Source organism: Bos grunniens, chromosome 1 (genome assembly GCF_055505025.1).
Source record: "Bos grunniens cultivar Pamir isolate PY7600 chromosome 1, Bosgru_T2T1.0, whole genome shotgun sequence".
Taxonomy (NCBI): domain Eukaryota; kingdom Metazoa; phylum Chordata; class Mammalia; order Artiodactyla; family Bovidae; genus Bos; species Bos grunniens.
In genome coordinates, this window is record NC_141165.1 from 138,394,203 (window position 1) to 138,411,259 (window position 17,057).

General features: G+C 39.3%; 1 long non-coding RNA gene across 1 annotated transcript in view; it reads left to right on the top strand.

Annotated features, from left to right (window-relative positions):
* Positions 1-17,057, top strand: part of LOC147380249 (uncharacterized) — a 145,181-nt gene that overhangs the window by 77,861 nt on the left and 50,263 nt on the right. The window contains exon 3 of the long non-coding RNA XR_015135064.1: positions 10,525-10,700. This is a non-coding gene — a long non-coding RNA (uncharacterized LOC147380249). The remainder of the gene's footprint in view (positions 1-10,524; positions 10,701-17,057) is intronic.

Below are 17,057 nucleotides of genomic sequence, written 5' to 3' on the forward strand. Positions count from 1 at the left end.
CAAACAAATGCGAACAATGTCACAAAAATTATAAAGAAAATACAGGTACAAAATTGATATCAAATACCAAAAAGCATAAATTAAAAATCTAGAGTAAAGTTTGGAATTTCATATATACAATGTTATATAAAAGAAGAAGAGAAAGAAACAGAGAAGAAGAAAAAAAAAAAAAAGTCACAGAAATTATATAAAAAAAACTATAGGTACAAAATTGATAACATATACCAAAAAGCGAAAATTAAAAATCTAGAGTAGAGTTTGGAATTTCAAAAATACAATGTTAAAGAAAAGAAGAAAAAAACAAAAACAACAACAACAAAAAAACCAAGGTCAAAAAATTATAAAATATATATATATGAAGTTTGCTGAAGAAGAAAAAAATAGGGTCTTTTTTTTTTTTTCTTTTTTTTTTTTTTCTTTTCTTTTTTTTGCAAAGTAATAGGTTATAAAAGTGAAAATTAAAGGAACAATAGAGGACTTAAAATTTTTTTTTTTTAATAAAAAAAAAAAGAATGATCGTAAAAATAATAAAAATATATCTAGGACTTTTTTGTTTTTTTTTTTTGTGGGTGTTGTGGGTTCAGTTCATTTTTGGCTAGTTCCTTGGTCAGATTTATATTTCTCAAGATCTATAGGCCCCTTCCTATGTAGTCCGTAGTAACCACAGGGTTTTGATCTATTGCCTGTAGCTTCCAAGGCGTTTCCCTCTGTTATATCTTCTTCTGTTTGCTAGTCTCTTCAGTATCTGGTTTCCGCCCTGACTCAAAGGGCACGGTGGAGGACACTTTTTTTTTTTTTTTTTTAGGCTTACTTGTTCAGTCGCGCTGTGGGGAGGGAGGGAGGGATGCTGCAAACAAATAACACTGGCGTGGGCTCGCAGTGCCTCAGCCACCCTGGGTCTGCCCCCGCTCACGGCGCGTGTAGCCTCCCTGTCCACACTGCTCGGACTCTAGGTTGTTCCGCCGGGAACAATCCGAGGCTGGCCCTGGGCTGCATGCACCTCCCAGGTCCAAGCCACTCAGGTTCAGGCACTCGGGTAGTCCTCAGAGGCGCAGACTCAGTTGGGCCTGCGTTTTGTGCTCTTCCCAGGTCCGAGCGCCAATTTACTCTTCCCAGGCGAGCGCCAATGCTGCGACTTATCGCCTCCCCGCCACTCGGTTATCTGGATGTAAAACCGGCGCACCTTCTCAGGCAGATGTTGACCGTCCAGACCCCCAAGAAGTTTTAGTTAGCAAAGAAGCCTGCTTACAATTTTATAGATAATGTCTCTCTGGGGCTGCAATTGCCCCCTTCCGGCTCTGGCTGCCTGTCACCGGAGGGGGAAGGTCTGCAGCCGGCTATCTCTGTTCAGTCCTTTGTTTCGTGCGCGGGCCTGGCGGTCTTAGGTTAGGGCTGGCTTTTCGCGTGGTAGGTATCCCACAGTCTGGTTTGCTAGCCCAAATTATTTCGCTCAGATAGCGCTCAGGGTATTCAGGCCAAATTCTTACTCTCAGCGATGCAGCCCACACCGCGCCTCCCTGCCCAGCCCCGGCTTGCTAATGGCGGATGCAGGCGTCTGCGCTGCTTCTCTGCTGGGGGAGTTACTGTAGGGCTCGCAATCTGCGAGTTTTAAATTGTTTATTTATTTTTTCTCCCTGTTATGTTGCCCTCTGTGCTTCCAAAGCTCGGCACAGATTCGGCAGTGAGAAGGTTTCCTGATGTTTGGAAACTTCTCTCTTTTTAAGATTCCCTTCCCGGGACGGAACTCTGTCCCTCCCTCTTTTGTCTCTTTTTTTTTGTTTTTAATATTTTTTCCTACCTCCTTTCGAAGAGTTGGGTTGCTTTTCTGGGTGCCTGATGTCCTCTGCCGGCATTCAGAAGTTGTTTTGTGGAATTTACTCGACGTTTAAATGCTCTTTTGATGAATTTGTGGGGGAGAAAGTGTTCTCCCCGTCCTACTCCTCCGCCATCTTGGCTCCTCCTCCAGTTCTCTTCTAAGAAATTTTCAGTCTATCACCTTGACCATTGAATCAAAATGGCCAGTTTAAAAATAAATTTATGCTTTCTTTTCTTTCCCTTAAATAAACTCACCTGCCTCAAGTAATGGTATTAAATAATAATATTCCTGGATTCATTATATGATTGTAGATGACATTCATTGGATGAATAAATGGCTACTCTTGACCTCCTGTTGTCCATCTCTGAGATAGTTTCCCTGAATACAAACCCTGGAAACATTCAAGTGTTTCTTTAGTAGAGTTTGTGCTATTATTGTCATAGATGTAAGTGCTATACAATTGTTCTGTTCCCTTCTCTTGAAATCTTACAACCTGACTTTAAGCTCTTCTGTTCTATTACTTTTCTTTCCTCTTGGAAACACTTACCTTTAATCTCCAGGAGAGTGTTAGGCAGATTCAATTAAAACTCTGCATGACGACTCTTATACAGTCATCAGGGGAGTGCTAATGCAGAAACCACCAAAGCCACTTATTTTAGAGTTTTTAAAGAAACCTGAAAATCATATAATGAGTGGATTTGCTATTGCACATAAGATTTAGAGTAGTTGGGAAGTTTTTTTCTAATTTTATTTTTAAACTTTACAATATTGTATTGGTTTTGCCAAATATTGAAATGAATCCGCCACAGGTATACATGTGTTCCCCATCCTGAACCCTCCTCCCTCCTCCCTCCCCATACCATCCCTCTGGGTCGTCCCAGTGCACCAGCCCCAAGCATCCTGCCAGAATACAGAAAGGACACCCCAAACTCAGCAATTTAAACAAGATGAAGAGACAGAGGAATACCCAGCAGATAAAGGAACAGGATAAATGCCCACCAGAGTAGTTGAAGTTTTGATTTGCTCTTGGAAATGATGTACTTTAGGGGGAAAAATCACTTGAGTTTTGGGAATAGAATTTTTACAAAAATTCAAAGTGCTGTGAAGCAAGTCAGGGTATTTGGATTCTAGACTTGCATGGTTTGGTGTTTCTAGCACTTCATTTGTCAAATGATTTATGGGGCATTTGTCAGGCATGACATTTGTCAAGTGACTTTTGAGGATTAAACAAGGATATCTCAGCAAGACGTCAGAAATATGTTAAAGGCAGTACAACTATTTGTTCAACTGAATGCCAATGCCTTTGATCCAGGAAGAAAAAGGTTTTGAGGAGTTCGTATAACTGCTAGGAAATCTTCTCATATGTACTCTTGGAGCTTTCAGGCTTGGTGACTGAGCTGAAAAAGAAGCACCTCTGTCCTTCCAACCTTATTTAAATCAGATACCTGAGAATTGTCCTTGATTTTTTTGTCATTTGCCAACCCTGTATTTCATCTAATTAATCACTGTGCCCTGTAAATATCTTTGGAACTACTTGACATGCTCCACCTTGATTGCCACCACCCTGTTTAAGTCATCATTATATCTCACCTCTGGTCTCATCTCAACTCTATTCCATTCTCTGCATTTTCAGAATGATTTCAATAAAATAAACATTGGATTAGATAGATTTTCTACCTAAAATCTTTTCAGTGTTCCCTCCATCTTATCAAAATAAAGTTCAGACTTCTTACTCTTCTTCTTTTATACTCTCTCCCCTGGAGAAGGAAATGGCAGGCCCCTCCAGTATTCTTGCCTAGAAAATTCCATGGACAGAGGAACCTGGCAGGCTATAGTCTATGGGGTTGCAAAGAGTGGACATGCCTCAGCACACACGATGGACACCAGGTTTTATTCTTACTTCTTTCTTAACTTTATCTCTCTTTTCTCCTCCACATTTTGTTCATTTGGGCTTTAGGAAACTGCCTGGGGTAAGCTGTTATTAATGTGGTGAAGGAAACTCATCTGGAAAGGGATTATGAGTTATAGAAATGGAAGATGGTTTTATTTTTTACCTTTTTGATATAAGCCTTGACCAGAAAGTCAATTTGGATGTCTCATGTGCTATAATCCAGAATGTCTTTATCTTCTTTTCAATAACCTTAGAGCCCTAAAGGACCCTAATTACTTTAAAGAGACTCTGATGCTAGAAAAGAGCCAAAAATATATTATAGAAATGATTAAAAAAATTGAACACAAACGCCAGGCTTCTTAAGTTTAATCAGATAAAACTTCGAGGTGTCAGAAATATAAATAGTTTATGAACAAAACGTTTTGAGCCTGGGAATTTTGATCTGACCTTGCTTTTTAGGTAGATAAATTCATTTAAGTATGCTTCAAGACCGAGACTTTTAAGAAGTTATCCATTTAAAATATTTTTCTTGTGGCAGAAAAATGCCTTCATCAATTAGTACAATCAATTAGATTGTTATAGATGTTTCCAATACATTTCACAACTTTTTTGACAGTATACTCCAGACTTCCAATGTCAAAGCTGAGAGTTTCTTATGTCTAGCCAAGTTCTCTTGCCCTCACTCTGATTTTAGCACGTTTCCTCTCATTATTTCCTCAATCAAGATGTAGAATAATTTTGCTGACTTTTTACTTACTATGACATTTCTCATTTAAATCTCCCCCTAGGTTTTTCTTTTCCAGGTTAAACAACCTTGGTGTCTTTAATCTTTTCTCCAAATAACTGCTTTTCATTTTTTTTCCCTCAGTGTATTTTACTTGTTTTGGTGTCCTCTATCTCAGATTTCTTCATATGCATTTTAAACTGCAGAGACAAACACTGGACATAGTATTCTATTAGGTTGTGGCCCTTGCCAAGAAGTGGAAGGTTGCTTCCTGACTCCTGGCAAGTTGCACCCCTGTTAATACATCCTGGTATCCTTCTACTTTTAAAAATGTTAGTCTTCCAATAATATTATCTGCAAAAGCATTTATCCAGTGTCCATGTGCCGAGCCAGCTTACAAAAGTATCAAAATTCAGACTCATCTGTTTCCGTCAGACTGTTGGTAGGAATAAACACCCAGTGTCAAGAGCCAAAGGGATACAAAGAGGGACGATTGTAAAGCCAAAATTCAGATTTTCTCAGTGGAAGTTACTAAGAAAATAAGAGTCTAGGGTGCTATTTCTGTCTACACTTGCTGGAAATAAATACAAAGGACCAGCAGTACAACAAAGGCAGATTTACTTAGCACTGAGCCTTTGATTATAAGCTGAAAAATTCAGTCCACTCTCTGAATACAGGGGAACTACATATGGATCTTTCAGTGCCAATCCTGAAGGGTCCTTTCTTGGCCCAGAGTGATTCAATGTGTTCCTTCTGTTTTGGTGCCAGATTGGGGCTTTTAGCCTGAATTCCTTGTCATTTTTGGAGAAGGCAATGGCATCCCACTCCAGTACTCTTGCTTGGAAAATCCCATGGATGGAGGAGCCTGGTGGGCTGCTGTCTATGGGTTTGCACAGAGTCGGACACAACTGAAGCGACTTCACTTTCACTTTTCACTTCCATGCATTGGAGAAGGAAATGTCAACCCACTCCAGTGTTCTTGCCTGGAGAATCCCAAGGTTGGGGGAGCCTGGTGGGCTGCTGTCTATGGGGTTGCACAGAGTCAGACACAACTGAAGTGACTTAGCAGCAGCAGCCTTGTCATTTTTGGCTGATACTACTCTGTTCCATATTGGAGAAGGAAATGGCAACCCACTCCAGTGTTCTTGCCTGGAGAATCCCAGGGACGGGGGAGCCTGGTGGGCTGCTGTCTATGGGGTCGCACAGAGTCGGACACGACTGAAGCGACTTAGCGACTGTTTCATGGATGGTTTTTCTCCCCTTGAGTCTTTTCAACTTCCTCTTTCTTTCTTGCCCACAAAGACAAAAACACTTGCTCCTTCTATGTTAAGGATGCAATCACCCTCACTAAGAGGAAATAAAGAATCAGCAAGATTTTTTAAAAAGCAAGGGGAAGGTACATAATTTACAAGAAGTGGCCTTTGAGATGACAGCTATTGCTATAAAATATTTTTGCTGTCAGCTTTTAGCCCGGGGCATTTGTATCCCAAACCTCCTGTACCTTTCTGATGGTACCCTTAGAAGTAATCAGGGCCAATTTATGGGGGAAAAAAATGAAATAGAACAATGGTGAACCTTTGGTTCAAGTGGAAAATGCATGTATCTTTGAGATTTCCTAATCAACTTTACTTGGTTCACTAAGTTTTTAGTCTTATCCTTTCCTCAGCATTCCTCAACGTCTACATATATGTTTGACAGTGTGAGAACATAGTTTAAGGAAATCCCTTTTCTAAAACAACGAGACATTTGAAATTCAGAAAAGATCCTCGAGAGATTCTATACTCTTGAGTTTTGATGAAAGTCATGGATTTTGATCATGAGTATTAACTTGAGAGAATTCTTTTACCATATAAAGATGAGGTAAATAAAAAAGGAAAAAGTGAAAAGAGTCATAGACTACAGTATTTATTACAATCAAGAAAAAAGTCTGTTACTGTAAAGAATATGTTTAACTCACTCATAGAAAATTACCATATTTTCCTCTTACTTTCCAAAAGTTAACAGTCCATGGTCTGAGTCAGTTGGCATTTATATTTATCATTTAGAGAAAGTAAGTAGGCCTTATAAGGAAAGAGAGAAAATTATTTTCCTACATTTCAGACAGCCTCAGATGTTATTTTAACATGGTAGTTTCAGTTTAAAAAAGGTGATCCAGTGTTATAACCAGTATATTTGGTATAATCATAGTTAGAATTTTCAGGAAATTAAAATGGAATTACTGCCCTTTAAAAGATTATAGTGGCTGTGTTCTACAGTATTATCAAAAACTTCAATGATATCAGCACTGACATCATGATTGGTGAACAGTGAGGAGACAATAAGGGAACAGATAATTATGGGGTGAAGAGTTGACAGAGAAGCCCATCCTGGGTTGGATGATGTAGCAGGGTTGAATGTGTATATCTGGCATCTCTGCTCTTCATGATGCTCTTCTCAGATCCCTGCAGGTAATTCTTTATTTTAATAGATGGGGAAACATGGAAACAGTGTCAGACTTTATTTTTTTGGGATCCAAAATCACTGCAGATAGTGATTGCAGCCATGAAATTAAAAGACGCTTACTCCTTGGAAGGAAAGTTATGACCAACCTAGATAGCATATTCAAAAACAGAGATATTACTTTGCTAACAAAGGTTCGTCTAGTCAAGGCTATGGTTTTTCCGGTGGTCATGTATGGATGTGAGAATTGGACTGTGAAGAAAGCTGAGCACTGAAGAATTGATGCTTTTGAACTGTGGTATTGGAGAAGACTCTTGAGAGTCCCTTGGACTGCAAGGAGATCCAACCAGTCCATTCTAAAGGAGATCAGTGCTGGGTGTTCTTTGGAAGGAATGATGCTAAAGCTGAAACTCCAGTACTTTGGCCACCTCATGCGAAGAGTTGACTCATTGGAAAAGACCCTGATGCTGGGAGGGATTGGGGGCAAGAGGAGAAGGGGACGACAGAGGATGAGATGGCTGGATGGCATAACCGACTCGATGGACGTGAGTTTAAGTGAACTCCAGGAGTTGGTGATGGACAGGGAGGCCTGGCATGCTGCAATTCATGGGTTCACAAAGAGTCAGACACGACTGAGCAACTGAACTGAACTGAACTGAATCTACTCTTTGGTGGTTCAAAGACACAAATCACTTGGTGCTAATGCTGGCCTTGTTCTTCAACCAGAGGGGTCCTAGAATCTGAGAACTGACAGATCAGATTCCCGGGCACTGGACTAGACATTGGAAAACAGATAATCTGAAGAGTCCTTTTACATAAAGAGCCAGTTGAGAACAAAAAAGAAGAAAGGTAGATGCCTTCACTAGGGTCTCACCGTAAAGTAGCACAGAGAAAGCCCTGGGGTTTCTATTGAGTCAAGGGCTAGTTTGACTCTACCAACTGACTCTAAAATTTCATTTCTGTTTACTTTGAGATAAATGTGACTATAGAGGAAATAGAGTTTCAACTACATTTACAACTATATTTTCAATTATATTTACAAATACCCTAATTTTCAGTACAAGCCTCACCTCTGAAATTTCTTTAAACAATATTATATCATTCTGATCACTCCCTTGAGCTTGGCCCTACTGGAATTTGTATTAATTTTTTTTTCTCATCACCATACTATTTTTTTAAAATTTAGTTTTGACTGTGTGCTGGCTTTCTCTTGTTGTGGCAGGGTGGGAGGACTTCTCTTGTTGCAGAGCATGGGCTCTCGACCCGACGGCTTCAGTAGTTGTGGCTCATGGGTTTAGTTGCCTCATTGTGTGTGGAACCTTCTGGAGCAGGGATCAAACCTGTATCCGCTACATTGGCAGGTAGATTCTTATCCACTGCGTCACCAAGAGAGTCCAGCATTGTCACACTCTTACTTCGATGTTAGTAATGTTTGCTGGTTGTTTTAGCTATCCCCAATTTATTTCCCTGAATGGAATGTAGGGTCACAAAGGCTGATCTTCTACCTGTTTCAGATCGTTCATTGTCTAAACCATGTTGTGTTCTGAAAGAATGCAAAACATATACCGTTTGTATAAATTGCATATAGGATACACAAGTAAATTGAAAAAAATATGTTACCACTTACTACTTTAGGGTTAAAAAGCTAACAATTTCAAGTTGAAATTATCTGTGTCATCAGCTTTGTTTATTAGTTATCTTGAGGGTTGATAATCACTATATACATACTGATATAACCTTATAGGTTGGTAAAATATCAATATGTTTCTACATCGTTGGTTAAAAAAAGCTACTACATCCTCTCTACTTCATCCTCTCCAACCCAGAGCCCTAGTCCTTCCCCTCAGGGGATACCCTAGACTATGATACGGCAAACAAAGGGTTAATGCTGGCCACAGAGCCTTCCCAAGACCCTGCACAGCAGCACTGGTGATATTTAAGTTATTGGATTTAGAATACAATGGGCAAGTTGACAAGACAGTGTCTCTCACAGCTCGCCTGAATTTTTCCGTGTAAAAGCTGAAACTAATCACTAGATAAACAGATATTCCGGTTTCTCAGCCAATGTGATCTATTAAGTTTTCCAGTTAAGGTTATGTTAGATGATTAATGGCTTCCTAAACATTGAAATGCCCAGCCTGTGAAACTGATTTCAAGGCTCTCTTGACTGCTCTCGCCAAGTCCAGTAGCATTTTCTTAATATTTGAATCCAAGAAATATTTTTCAGTCTCCATCTTAACTTTTCTGAGACATTTGATACAATTGACTGCTCCCTGTTTTGAAACTTTGTTTTTGGCATCTCCATGGCCACTATATTTTGGTCGCCTTTCTCACCAACTGTTACTTTTCAGTCTCCTTCACCAGATGCTCTTATTCTGTTATTGCCTGAAACTTGGTGTGGTTCAGAATCTGTCCTTTGTCTTTTCTTTTCCTTATAGGGTAATACACTAGTTCCTCTTTGCATGACTTTAACCCCTTCTGATGCACTGAATGACTCCTCAGTCTCTGTCTCTCCTCCAGCCTTCACTTGTGCTGTATTCTTCCTGCTCCCTGTACTGTTTCCCAAACCTGATGCTTTTCTCTCCACACCTCCCGCATCTAGTTTGTCTGCAAAAAATCGTATTTATGTATGTCTCTTGTTTGGACTCTCCTTTTTGCTGGGTTTCCACTGAGATTAGTTCAGAACTTCATATTTCATGTTTTACTTATGTATTATTTCAATAACCTTCAAACTAAACTGCAATATATTTGTTTATATGGCTCTCTCTGTTATAAGATCATAAGCTTCTGGGGTGTAAAGTCCGTGTCTCTGTCATCCCTGGAATCTCAGTACCTAGAAATGTCTGCTACATAGTGGGTGCTCCATAAATGCTCATTGAGTGAACAGGACCCTGTATCTGAATGTTCACCTTTTGGGGAAGTTCTTTTGCCTAAGACTTCAATGTTATTATGGCCTGTACTTTTACTGTTTCTTTACCTCTGTGAATTGAGCTCATTAACTTTGAAGTGCTGATCAGTTCAGTTAGAGCTACCTAAAAGCAAGTTTGGCCGCAGTGAGCATCTTGTTGTAAATGACCAGCTTTGAAAGGTTCCTCTGTGAATCTAATCAATCTCTGAATAGGGACATCTTGCACTGTTGCTTTCCAGGAAGCTGCCAGATGGCTCGAGGAAAAGCATCCTTATTTAAAATCGTTTCAGAGGTGTCCAGGGAAAATGTTGTGGGCAAGTATTCAAACAAGATCAGTAAATGAAGTAGTGACTAGGGAGAGAGTATCATTTAACTTACCTACCCCCAGCTGATCCTTATGCTTGCTTCTGAGCAAAGAGAAATCTGATTTACTAACTCATCACAGTCCTTAAACTGTGATTTTTAATTCCTGAGAGCCATCACCAGTGAAGAGGCTACAAATACACCTCTTAACAAAACCTTTAAAATATGTCTTAGGGATGGGATTATGTTGCTACTATGGTTTTTTGTTAAAGGAAGACATATGGATGGTAACAGAGCTTCTCAAATATAAACAAGCTTTGGGTAATAAATTCTCAGTGTATGAGAGCTTATGAAAAGAGTAGACAACAGTGAATGGACTTATTTGAAGAAGAGAAAAGGGCTAGTGTTTGCTTCCCCTAAGGCTTTTATTGTTTCTTCTTCAGTCTCTAATGTGACCGCATCAAAAGAGCTGGAGATGTTAAAGAGAATTGGAATTAAGACAAATTCAATTCCATGAAGAGAAGTTTCTAGGAAGTTTCCTGGTCCTGGGTAGATCAAACCACACCAATAAATTCTGGATGTTCGCAACGTGGGGCTGGATTACTTCAGAGATCAATGGGTAAGTAAGTGTATAGGGTTCTATTTTTAAGGGCGTGAGAAAGCGGAAATAACTTGCAATTTTTCTATACTTTTCTCAACAATGAGAATCAAGAATGTTTATCCTTTCTCAAAGTTGTAATCTAAGCTTATCCTAAAATCTTTGGGTTTATTTATCCTTTGAGGCACATAAGTGGCTAAATAGCAAAATTTTTCCTTATAAATTGAACTTTTGTATTCCAATATGAAGAAATGAGAATATAATCAATTCTATTATTTCATTATGCTGGATAAGAAGTCAGAGTTTTAATTTATTCCCATTTTTTATCTGAAAGCAGTTTTCTCAGGAACTGAAGGTGGATTTGGGCAGTGATCCTGAAACATGGATTCTCTAGAGTTGTGTTATAGAAGTTTGTTGCAGATGGGCAAGCTGACCCAGAGTATTTGTCTGTGCTCTGGGGCGGGGTGGCTCATTGGCCATCTGTGAGTAATTATGCATAATATTAATACCTGGGCACGGGACCTATGTTATTGCCAGATGTGACCATTAAAAGGAAACTCAAAAACTGGAGAGTTGCCCAGTTTATAAAATAGTATTTTCTTTCCTTGAAATACAAAAACAGCTTTGAGAAAATAAATTACATTGTCACAAGCATAGCTTGCAGTTAATAAATCTAGTGAGAATTGTTAAGAAGTAACACTTACTTCCTGGAAAGGTAGTCAACTCAACCTTACCTTATTCTTCTCAAAAGTGTTAACAAAAGCGTTCCCTTCATTCATCCTTTTATTCTGTCGTATATGGCAGGGGTGCCACTGCAGGCATGCATGGCTATTTACTTCAGAGTTTATGTGCCAACACTGAGTTGGATAAAAACCAAACCTAAGTTGCTAATCTACTTGTCAGATAGAGTTTACTAGTATTTACATAGAAAAATGTCACACTGGGAAAATTCCAGAAATTGGTACCATCATAGTTATCATCTTTCTGACCAGAAAAAGACCTCTTTCTCCTTTGCCTTTGGCTTCTGCATCTTGTATGAAAGTGAAAGTCACTCAGTTGTGTCCAACTCTTTGCAACCCCATGGACTGTAGCCTGCCAGGCTTCACTGTCCATAGGATTCTCCAGGCAAGAATACTGGAGTGGGTTGCCATGCCCTTCTCTAGGGGATCTTCCCAACCCAGAGATTGAACCCAGGTCACCTGCATTGCAGGCAGATTCTTTACCGTCTGAGCCACCAGGGAAGCCCAATCTTTGTATGGCTTCTCTCTATAATACAGCTGAAGATAAGCCCCCATGCTGCACCATCTCTCTTATGTCCCTACTTTCATTTCACTCCTTCGTGACCTTTTGCAATAATACTTAGAGAAAAGCACCAGAAAAATAAAGAGCAGTTGGCTAAAGTGAAATCACTTTATATTTAATCTTTTAATAGCTTTTATTCTCCCATCCATAGAAACAACTTGCTAAAAAATCAAACATACACAGTTATGGGAAAATGCATTCAGAGTGCATAGTCTCACCCTGTTATTCATCTTTGACTGTGAAAGTATTTAATCAAGAGACTTGTTAAATCAGAGATTGTACAAATTAAATAACATTCATGTTTTGAAATTCCTTTAAGAGAGAAAAGCTACCTTTGAAGTTGGAATAAAATTAAAAGATTGTCTTTTATGTATCAAATCCATTACATTTAGAGAATGATAGGTACATGTGTTTCACATTTTACATGTGAATGACCTGAAAAAAGCCATGACATTTATCCAAAAAGAATAAAAGGAAATTAAAAGTGCATAAAGACTAGCTGTAGAAGGAATACACACACAGACACAAGCATGCACATATACATACTTAAAATGTGTACATGAAAATGCCCAAACCAAAGATTATTTATTTTAGTTTAAAAATAAAAGTCAATAGTTTGATTTATTAGGGAGCTCAAGGGAAGTGACTTGGTAGCTATATTCTAGAGGAGATTATTTTTCTTTTTCAGAGTAATACGTACACTTATTTGTGGGTAATGTTTTCTTTTATGTAAGAATTAGTTCTAGTCTGTTTCAGTGTTTGTTTAAAAGGTTTGTTTTGAATTCTTTGTTTCTACCAGGTTGAGGATTATTTTCCAGACAAAGAAATCCTCGTTTAACTAATTTCAAACATCTATAAACATTGCTGCTTCATTTGTGATATGTTTAACATAATCAGAGTCTGTCTGGATATCTTAAAGGACTTTTGTGTTGTGTGATCTATTTCTGATTTCCTGGATCTGTGTTGAAACATGAAACATGGTGCCACAGATATGTTAGTTCCACAACTGCTGATTTCCCCTGTTCTTGTTTAGCACTTTCCTTTGTTACATGTAGGCAAATAAGATAAAAGCCAAGAACATCTGGAAACAATCAGTAAACAACAGTTTGAAAATTTCTGCTTCATTTAGACTCATACTTCAGAAAAGAAGATACATAGATTAATTAAATTTACATTTTAATTTCATCTGTAAAAATTTATCTACATCACATCTCTAAAACTATAAATTCCCCATTTACATTGTCCTAAATTAGCAATAATTTTGTAGACCCCTTTCCTCCTCAAAACATGTACACCCAGTCTCCAGTCATAAAGTTTCTTCCTAAAACATAAGATGGGGCATCCTGTTATTCTCCACCTTACAAACCTCCAAAGTCTTCCAACAGTTTGATCACAAATATCAAGCTCACTTGGTCTTCCTTGGTAGCTCAGCTGATAGAGTATCCGCCTGCAAAGCAGGAGACCCCGGTTCGATTTGTGGGTCTGGAAGATCTGCTGGAGAAAGGATAGGCTACCCACTCCAGTATTCTTAGGTTCCCTGGTGGCTAAGCTGCAAATGTGGGAGACCTGGGTTCAATCCCTGGGTTCGGAAGATCCCCTGGAGAAGGGAAGGGCTACCCACTCCAGTACTCTGGCCTGGAGAATTCCATGGACTATATAGTACATGAGGTCGCAAAGAGCTGGACACAACTGAGAGACTTTCACTTTCACTTTCATCAAAGCTCACTAGTTTCAAATTCAGCATTCACCATGTGCTGGGGTCTATTTGGTCTCACCTCGATCTCATCTCTTCACACAAGATGTTGTCCAGCCATATCTTTCTATTTTGCTGTGTGTGCTTACTTTGCTTCCTCTCATCTTCTTCCTCTTCTTCTTTTTCTTCTTCTCCCTCTCCCTTTTCCCCTCCTCTTCTTCCCCATTCTTTCTTCTTCTATCATCATTATGATTATTTTAATATTCAGTGACAGATTATTCAGTCTTCAAATTCACCTCTGTCATTCTCTCCTCCATTATAGCAAACTGCTATTTCCTTTGGGCTTCTGTTATAAACTGTTTATACCCTTATGATGTAATTGTTTTAATTCTTAACTTGTAGATGGTTGCACGTCACTTTCTTCTGCTAGATTTCGAGTTCCTTGAGCTTGGGGTCCACATCTTATTCACCATTTTATCTAATGCCTAGCATTGTGTCGTGAAAGGAACATCACACTGAAAAGGAACAAAATGAAAATTAGTAAAGGGGAAGAAAAAAGCATGGATACATGAGAGACCCAGGGTCACCTTGTTACAAGAAGAATAATTGTTATATGACCAAGACATCTCAAATTTAAAAATACTTAATTACTTTATTAACAGACAGTTCAACACTGGGCACACACATAAATGGCTATCAAAGGAAGCTCAGACTTAAGAAAAAAATTTTAGGAGACTGATTTTGGCAACATAAAACTTGGGAATATTGGAATTCCTAGCTCTTATATACATCATTATTAAAATATTATTTCTTACACATTTTAATATTTTGTGTGCTTTATGGGATTCATATCTGCATATCTGTCATTATCTATCAGACTCTGATTTGATAAGAAATGATGGAGAGTTAGCACTCCTGGTTTCAGACAATATACTTAGGCCCATGACTCATCTGAATTAAACTTCCTTTAGGTCCCCTGAAGAAAGTGTTGTTTCATCTTGGCAGTGATTGTAGAAATACAGTTGCAAATTAGGGCCACAGTGGATATCACTAAGAAGAGGAATTTGAAGGAGTACACAAGAGCTGGTTAACAGAGGCAGGAAGAAAGAAAGATTATTTACCTCTTAATATTTCTTAGAGTTTAAAAAGGCTTTTTGATTGATGTACTCTGATGGAAGGTTGGTTGAGTTCTCACTTGTCTAGCTCTTATTTCTCAGGTCACCTCAACTACAGGTAAAGTACTGAAGATATGGATTATAATCCAGAAGTACGGGGCTGGATGTTAGCGTCTGAATTGGTTGCTTTGCTTGTTCATTGTTTTATCCACAACTCCAGGATTTTCTCACAGACTTTTCCCATCATCTTTTGTAGAGTCAGGGTAATGCACTTCAGTGAGAGGAGAAACGGGCCTAAAGTAGGGTGAGTCCTTAGGCAGTCAGTTTAGTTTTAGTAATTCCTTGGAGTGACTCCTGCCTGGGCTTCTGTTGCTACTGATAGCCATGATTTCCATTTGCTCTAGTGTCTGATGATGCAGAAAGTCCCAAAGAAGTCTGTTTGCCCTCAGCAGTGAAAAGATGTGGCTGGCAAATAATTATAGCTTCTTTTGACCATGGAAGTTTCATTTCTCCAGTTATTGAGGTACTTGTGCCAAAGAGTTGAAGTAGAACTTGTTAACAATATAAGGGAGTATATTTTTAGGGACTACAAACCTACATTCCAGAAGTGAATCTTATCCTTTTACTTTTCTGTACTAAAAAAAAAAAAAAGTCTTTTCTTTCTTGGCACATGCTATAATATCCTCTTATTTGTGGAGTATCTTAATTGTAGCCTTAGGGTGTGTTTGGAGAAGGCAATGGCACCCCACTTCAGAACTCTTGCCTGGAAAATCCCATGGACGGAGGAGCCTGGTAGGCTGCAGGCCATGGGGTCGCTGAGGGTCAGACACGACTGAGCAACTTCACTTTTCACTTTCAAGCATTGGAGAAGGAAATGGCAAACCACTCCAGTGTTCTTGCCTGGAGAATCCCAGGGACGGAGGGGCCTGGTGGGCTGCTGTCTATGGGGCTGCATAGAGTTGGACACGACTGAAGAGACTTAGCAGCAGCAGCTGCAGGGTGTGTTTACATTTTGACCTAAATTTCTCTTCAGTTTCTTCCTAGGAGCCTGGGTTTTCTTACACAGCTAGGGACTCTTGGATTAATTTCAAGCTCTCAGATTTGCTGAACTGAATGAGCCCAGTAGTCTCCACTGTGTTCTTCAAAATGTGTTCTACCCATAATAATATTATTGCTACTTGTGCACATACCTCTCCTTTCAATAGGAGATGTATGGTTGGGATTAAAGAAGTACAAAGATAGTCTTCATTCTTCCTGAAACTGGAATCTTTCTTAAACATATTTCTAGTGGTCTGGGGTCAATCAGTCAGTTAATCAATCAATATTCAAATACTCAAGGACTATTCAAGGACCAATGCCTACCTTGTTGCTTGACACAAATCAGATGGTCATTTAACTCCATAGTTCAATCTAGGTCCATTCAGAACCTATGAATGGACCAATGTCTATGTGAAAACGATGTTTGTCCTGAACAGTTACAGGAATTTTCCTAAAAATCTGCCTGTGCTCCAATATCAACATCAGGAAGCATTCATGGCTAAATTTCTCCATCATGAGGTATGAGTGACCTTGTGATTATAAGAAAGGTACATTTGGTCCTTGGGCAAATTTCTAGTACACTTCCTGAAATATTTGGAATTTCATAGAAACCCCAAAGGACAGTGTTTGGAGGGCTTCCAGGTTGGAGAATATGTGAAGATTAGGGGAGTGTGTTGTGATCAGAGAGTATAGAAGCCATGTGCCCCTTCCTACATACTTTGCCCTATGTGCCTCTTTATATCCTTTAATATACACTTTGTAATGAACTAGTCATCTGGTAAGTAGTTTCCTAAATTCTGTGAACTACTCATAAATTAATCACACCTCAGCAAGGGGTGGTAGGAACCTCTAATCTATAGTTGGCCCAAAGCACGGGTGGTAACCTGGAATGATGACTGGCATCTGAAGGCAGGCAGTGAGCAGTCTTATGTGACTGATGCTGATACCTGTGGAGTCTGATGCTCTCTCTCTGGGTAGACTGTGTCAGAACTGGAGCTTCCCTTGTGGTTCAGATGGTAAAGAATCCACCTGCAATGCAGGAGACCCGGGTTAGATCCCTCGGTCTGGAAGATCCCCTGGAGAATAAAATGGCTACCCACTCCAGTATTCTTGCCTGGAGAATCCTATGGACAGAGGAGCCTGGCAGGCTACAGTCCACAGAATCACAGAGTCAGACATGACTGAAGCGATTTAGCATGTTGGATACCCAACTGATGCTGGAAAATCGCT